Source organism: Otolemur garnettii, unplaced genomic scaffold, assembly GCF_000181295.1.
Source record: "Otolemur garnettii isolate 467f Iridium unplaced genomic scaffold, OtoGar3 scaffold00116, whole genome shotgun sequence".
Lineage (NCBI taxonomy): Eukaryota > Metazoa > Chordata > Mammalia > Primates > Galagidae > Otolemur > Otolemur garnettii.
The window spans coordinates 3,544,640-3,550,651 of NW_003852511.1; the positions used below are offsets into that span (position 1 = coordinate 3,544,640).

At 47.2% G+C, this 6,012-nt stretch overlaps 1 non-coding gene across 1 annotated transcript; it reads left to right on the forward strand.

The window, feature by feature from the left end:
- The first annotated feature begins 5,471 nt into the window (after nucleotides 1-5,471).
- Nucleotides 5,472-5,576, forward strand: LOC111727659. The gene has a single exon (XR_002775155.1). It is a non-coding gene; the product is annotated as a U6 spliceosomal RNA (small nuclear RNA).
- Nucleotides 5,577-6,012: the final 436 nt, after the last annotated feature.

Below are 6,012 nucleotides of genomic sequence, written 5' to 3' on the forward strand. Positions count from 1 at the left end.
GCCAGATTGTGTCTCTCCCTTGCTGGCCTTGAGAAAGCAAGTTGCCTTGAGATCTGTGGAGTAAAGGACATGAATTCTGCCCTGGGAGCCCCAGGTGACATTGACTGAGTCTTGCCAGAGCCCCTAAGCAGAGGGCCCAGCTAACGTAACACTTACAGTTTAGGAAGGAATGGCTACTCAACTTGACTTATGAGTGTCTGTAAAAATCTAAGATTTGTTAAGAAACAAAAAAGAAAGTTTGGCTTCTTGAAGTGTTACCCAAACAGGATATAAAGGTGATAGATAAGGCTAAGAACTATGCAGTAATAATAAAACCAGTCCTGCCATTTAGAGACAATAGTGACTGCTATCTATTCTTCCTTCTTTTCTTTTTAGCGCACAGGCAGTTGCTCAACCGACTGCTAATAGAAAGATCCTCTTGCTAACATTAGCAATTACATTCAGATGCATCAGATTGCTTTTCCAAGAAGGCATTTTTAATTTCTCTCTCAGCCTGTCGCCTTGGATAAGAAGAACTGGGTTCTGTGCAAAACCACAGGAAAAGCTTTCTTTAGAACCCTGGAATTCACGAGGTCCCCATGCTCTTTCTAGGCACGTAGGTTCTTTAAAGCAGTGCCAGGAAAACTATAACCCAATTTTAGCCCAAGAATATGGGGAGGGGGGAAAGAGAGGGAAGGGGAGGCAGGAGGATGGGTGGAGGGAGGGTGATTGGTGGGATCACGCCTATGATTTAGCCTACAAGGGTACATGTGAATCTTACTGAATGTGGAATATAAATGTCTTAACACAACAACTAAGAAAATGACATGAAAGCTATGTTGACCAGTTGGATGCAAGTATTCCAAATTGTATATAGTAACAACTCACTGTACCCTATGACAGTATTAATGTACACAGCTATGACTTAATAAAACAATTTTAAAAAAGCAGTGCCAAAAGCAGCACTTAGTGGGAACGTAGTGATCACATAGTAGGTGCTTAACAAATATCAGATATACAAAAATGGCATCAGCTCTTGAAAATACCCTTTGCTTTATAATGTCAGATGAAATGGTCAGAGTCTTAAACACTTGTTAGTGGATTTGACCAGAGAGCCTAAATTTTAGTGATCCTTTGATTAACTTTGTTCACAAAGCACGAGAGCCAGCTGACAGGGTGAGGTGGGGGAATGACAGAAGAGAACTTGGTTAGGGCAACGCAAAAGCTTTGGACAGGTAGGCAGGGTCTCGGGCTTGCTCTAAAGAAGTAACGACGCATCTGAGAAGACAAAGCAGGTAAAATAATAATAATTAAAAAAAAACACAATGGAGCTCACGGGCGAGAAGAAGAGAGAATATGTGTTTCTTCAAGGATCCCCTGGGGAACCCATTTGAACAGCAAATTCATCAACAGTATGATTGAAACAGAAAGGGGAGGGAGACAAGAGACCGAGGCCTGGGCCACAGCCACGTGCTACCCTCGCAGGACAGCCAGAAACAGACCCCACCACTCGCTTGCCGTGTGAGCTTGGCTTTGATCTACCGGGTGAAAAACAGGGTAATTCTGTTGCCTCCCTCTGCCAGGCACTGTGAGGGTTCAATGCCATAACGCACGTGGCATGCCAGGGGGTGAAGGGTGAGCAATATGTATTTGTGATTATTTTTCACCATATAAATGACGAAAAGCTCAGTGACATGGTGGCTTGTTGGATGTTCCCCGGTCTGGGGAATGCTTCACAGCCTGACTCTTGTTCTGGAAAATTCTATGTTCATCCTTGGGACTGCACACAGGTCAGCACTGACTGCTCTTAACTGGAAGAGTGTGTGCACAGGCTGGAGTGCTGTGTGGGGACAGCCCTCTCCACCCTCACCCCTGGAGCTGTGTGAGCCATTTGGCTGTTGTCACTGTGGCCAGGCAGCAGAGGTAAGGTGGCCAGGCCTTCTTCTCCACCCCCACTTGGTTCCCCATTGTCAGCCTGCTCCCAGGCTCCATCTGCCCTTGTGCCCCGCTGTGGCTGCCCAGCACTGGCCTTCTGTGCCCCTTTTTGTTCAGCGCTTCTTTGGTGCTGGGACTCACCCCAGTTTAAAAGCTCCTGACCTGTTCTCAGTAGCTTGAGAACACAGCGGTCAAAGCGGGGCCAGGCTCTATGGGGGAAATCAAGAGGGTGGTTTCTTTCCTTCAGACAGAGGAAGGAAAAAAGCCCTTGAACCAATCTGAATTGAAAGTCCAGAAATCATGGCCGCCCCGAGGAAAACAAGAGTAACAATGCTGGCCAGGAGGACGGCCGCTGTGGGAATGCGGTTGGCCGTGCACATGTGGTGTCTGAGTGGGACCAAGACCTTCCAGAGAGGGGAGAAAATCCTTTTTGGCTGACTCTGCCTGACTCTGCGTTTCCTACAATTCTACAACAAAGATCCAGGAACACGAGAAAAGGAAGCTGAGAAAATGTGTCCTGTGATCCAAATTTAAGCCAAGAACAGGACAGGGGATGTGAGCCAAGGAGAAATGAGGCCAGGAGAGCTTTCTCGGGCCCCAGCTTTTCTCTTTTCTTCTTCTTTTTTTTTTAAATGCCCAAACCTGTTTAACTGCTTAGTGTGAACTCCAGTTCTGGGATACGGTTCACTACGGAAAAGGAAATTTAATTAGCCCTGATGACCTTACCTTCATTCTTAGGCCAGCGTAGTCAAATGGCACATTAATTGCGATTCTACCACCAATTGATTCCTGAAAGAAGAGAGAGGGAGAGAGAGAGAGAGAGAGAGACGGAGACAGAAAGCCGGTGGGCAGGCGAAGTAAGTGACATTGCTTTAATTAAGAATTACACTGAGAGAAGGCACCGTGTCAGCTGCAGAAAGCAGCAAACCCTTCTGATTGCCCGGCCTGATGAATTTATGCACGCACTGACTACTTAGACCCACGCTCTCGACATCAGTCTACAGTAACGTAAGTGATCAAATTTCTACCATTAGGACTTGAAAGATAGTAATTAATGGCAACCTGCATTCCTATGTTGCTGTTTGCAAAGCAGTTGCATAATCACCATTACTGTGCTGTGAGGGAAGTGTTCCTGTCCCCATTTTAGAAGTGAGGACACAAAGTTACAAGTGTCGGAGCCAGAACCTGATGCCAAGTCCCATGACCTTTCTGCTGTACTGGGCTCCACCCTGGGAAGACGGTGACCTGCAAACACTGCTTTCCTCCCAGCCGAGGGGAAGACTGAGGCGTGAGCTGGAGTTACTACTTGATGGAATGGCACAGTGGAGACCCCCAGCTCCTAGAACGCCTCAGAGTTAATATTCACCCAAATCAATGCTATTGTCTAAGACAAAAGAAGACCTCTAGAAAAGAGGAGTGGAGAAATGACCTTGTAGTTATCATGAAAAAGGCTGTAAGTCAAGACTGCGTAACCCCTAGAGGGAATTGGGAGGACTGAGCTGTAATTTTTGTCTCATAATGTGCTAATATGATTATCTCATATTAACTGTTGTGTTTGTCCTACAAATAATGTCATTCCAGGGCTCCTGCAGACCAGGAGTCAAGCTCCAGGCCCTTCGAAAACAATCCTGGGCAGGGTCTGAGTAATCTGGTAGATCTGAATCAGGAGAAAAAGGGAAGTCTCGGTTTGGAATCGGAGACCACGTGATGCCAACTTTTCTAAGGCCTGGACAGGAGGGAAGTGCGGGCAGAACCGGGACCCAGCTGGAACGGCTGGCTGCTTCTCTCCTGCCTGCTCTGCTCTGACCTGCTTGGCACGCCCTTCTGGGCCCACCTTCTGTTTCAAAAATTGCCTGAGTGGTTGACAGTTGGCTGGACTGGGAACCAGAACCCCAGACTCCACAGGAAGGGCGCCTCCGCGCAGGCGTCGGGTCTCAGGCACAGGAAAGGCACGTTCTGCTCTCAGGTTCTTCTCTAGCCTGAGCAAAGTCGGCGAGGTCGGAATCCCAAGGGACACGCGCAGGGTGTATATGTTTTTCCCCTTCCAAGTTCTTCTGTTGCGTTTCATCGTTTTTCCTACCTAGATATTAGGCTGTCTCCATGATGCGAAACATCCTTCCTTCTAGAGTTTCCAGGAAGCACAGTTGCCTCCCACATGTTAGATTTAATGTAATTCAAACCAAAGTTTGAGGCCATTTCTCCTAATTCAGGAAAAGTTGTGAGCTTGGCAACCCAAATGGAAAAAGGGGAAAAAAAAATGGTAGTGGATTTTGGGGGTGTTTTTCTCATTTGGGTTGTGTGTGTGTTTCATAAAGCGTATAGGAGAAGTAAGCTCAAAAAACAACTACTTGGAGAGATAGAGACTCTTGTAATTCATGTTGTGCATAATGGATTTGGCAGGCCCAAGCACAGAAATTTCCAGAAGTGTTTGCGTGGCAGCAGTTCTTAGCCAATTCACATTTTTTAGCTGTCCTGGCCAGCTTCCCAGCCTGCAGAAAAAGTCTTGTATCTCCGCAAGTTTGGCTGGCCTCACTGACGAGTTTCCAAACTGCATGGCAACATTGGATGAGCTTATTTTCAAGTGCCAAAAAGACTCCTGCTACTTACATTGTTACTAAATACCAGATGTGCGGAGCCAAACCTAGGGTAATCAAATAACCTATCATTAACATTTTCTAAAAACAAAAAATGCAATTGGAACACCAGATTACTGCTTTTCTTTGTTTGCTTTACGCCCTATTACTGGAACCCCTAGGGTGATACGAACAGGACACAGGCGGGGAGGCCGGCTCTGAAGACGCTGTTTACAATCACACCCCTGCACATCTGAAGTACGTGTGAGAAAGTCAAGGCCTGCACAGATTTCCTCTGAGCCCTCAAGAGGACTCGCTCCCCTCCTGCCCTCGAGGGAGGGACTCTGCAGGCGGGGGCTCCCACCAGTCTGGAAAGCACTGAGGTGCACTGAAACTTGACCTTGAGGGAGAGAAACGCAGCAGACAGGAGGGTAGCTCTGGGGACTTGGTAAATTCGAGAATAGGCAAGAGTTGGAAACTGCTGCTGCTGTTGGAAAAAATGCTTAAGAGATTCTGAAAAGCCGGGAGAGGACAGAGGATGCCTGGCGGCTTTGTCAGAGGCCCTGGCTTGGGCTTCGGTTGGTAGATCTTGAAATATTTCTCAATACGCAAATCTCCAATTCCATTTATTCTCCTCTCATTGCTTTTATTTACGTATTTATTTGGTAAACGTCCTGGAAATCCAATGGGGGGGAAAATGTAGCTGGCAGATTCTCTCCCCTTGCTCCCTTCAAGGTCCTTTCTGCTGTTTTGGGGACCCCACCAGCCCACCCATTGCCCAAGAATTTGCTTCTCCAAAATCCCCATATTTCTCCACCTTCTTTTCCTCTCTTCTAAACTCACAGCCCTGAAGAGGTGAAAACAATGTCTTTCTTTCCCCAGGGCTTGTGGGTGCCCCTGGTAGACGGTGAGCGTGTGTGTCAGAGGTGTGAGGGAGAAGGGTCGGATCACTGCAGAATGAAATGTTATAGATGGAGGTGGAGAGTTTGCTTCGGCGGCGCACATACTAAAACTGGAACAATACAGAGAAGATTGGCACGACCCCTGCACAAGATAGAGATGGAGACGGTAGAGTTAGCAACTCTTCTGAAACTATTTACTATCTGCTTTAAGACAACGACGTAAATAAAGGAGTGAGCGGCTCAACCCTTGGAGAGTTGTTTTAAGAAGGCTGTGACTAAAAATGTGTTATAACCCAACTGTGCCTGCACTGCCATGGTGCCACGCCGGGCGCAGAGCAAGCAGACTCATGCTGTTTTCTAATGTGTGGAGCCATTGGGGAGCTAAACCACGAGCTTGGTGTAACTAGCAGTGAAATGCTCTGAAATGGTTTGATTTAAGCAGATGCAAATGATAAATAACAGGGAGCTGATGCTCCCACACCTTGTGAACCGTCCTCCTACCCACAGTCGCGTGGGTTTCACGCTTCTGATGCGTTCCCGAGAAGTCCGGTGTGAAGCCACGTGCAAAGCAGAGTTATGTTTTCAACATTCTAGAGACACTTGTGACACAGAGGAAGGGATCA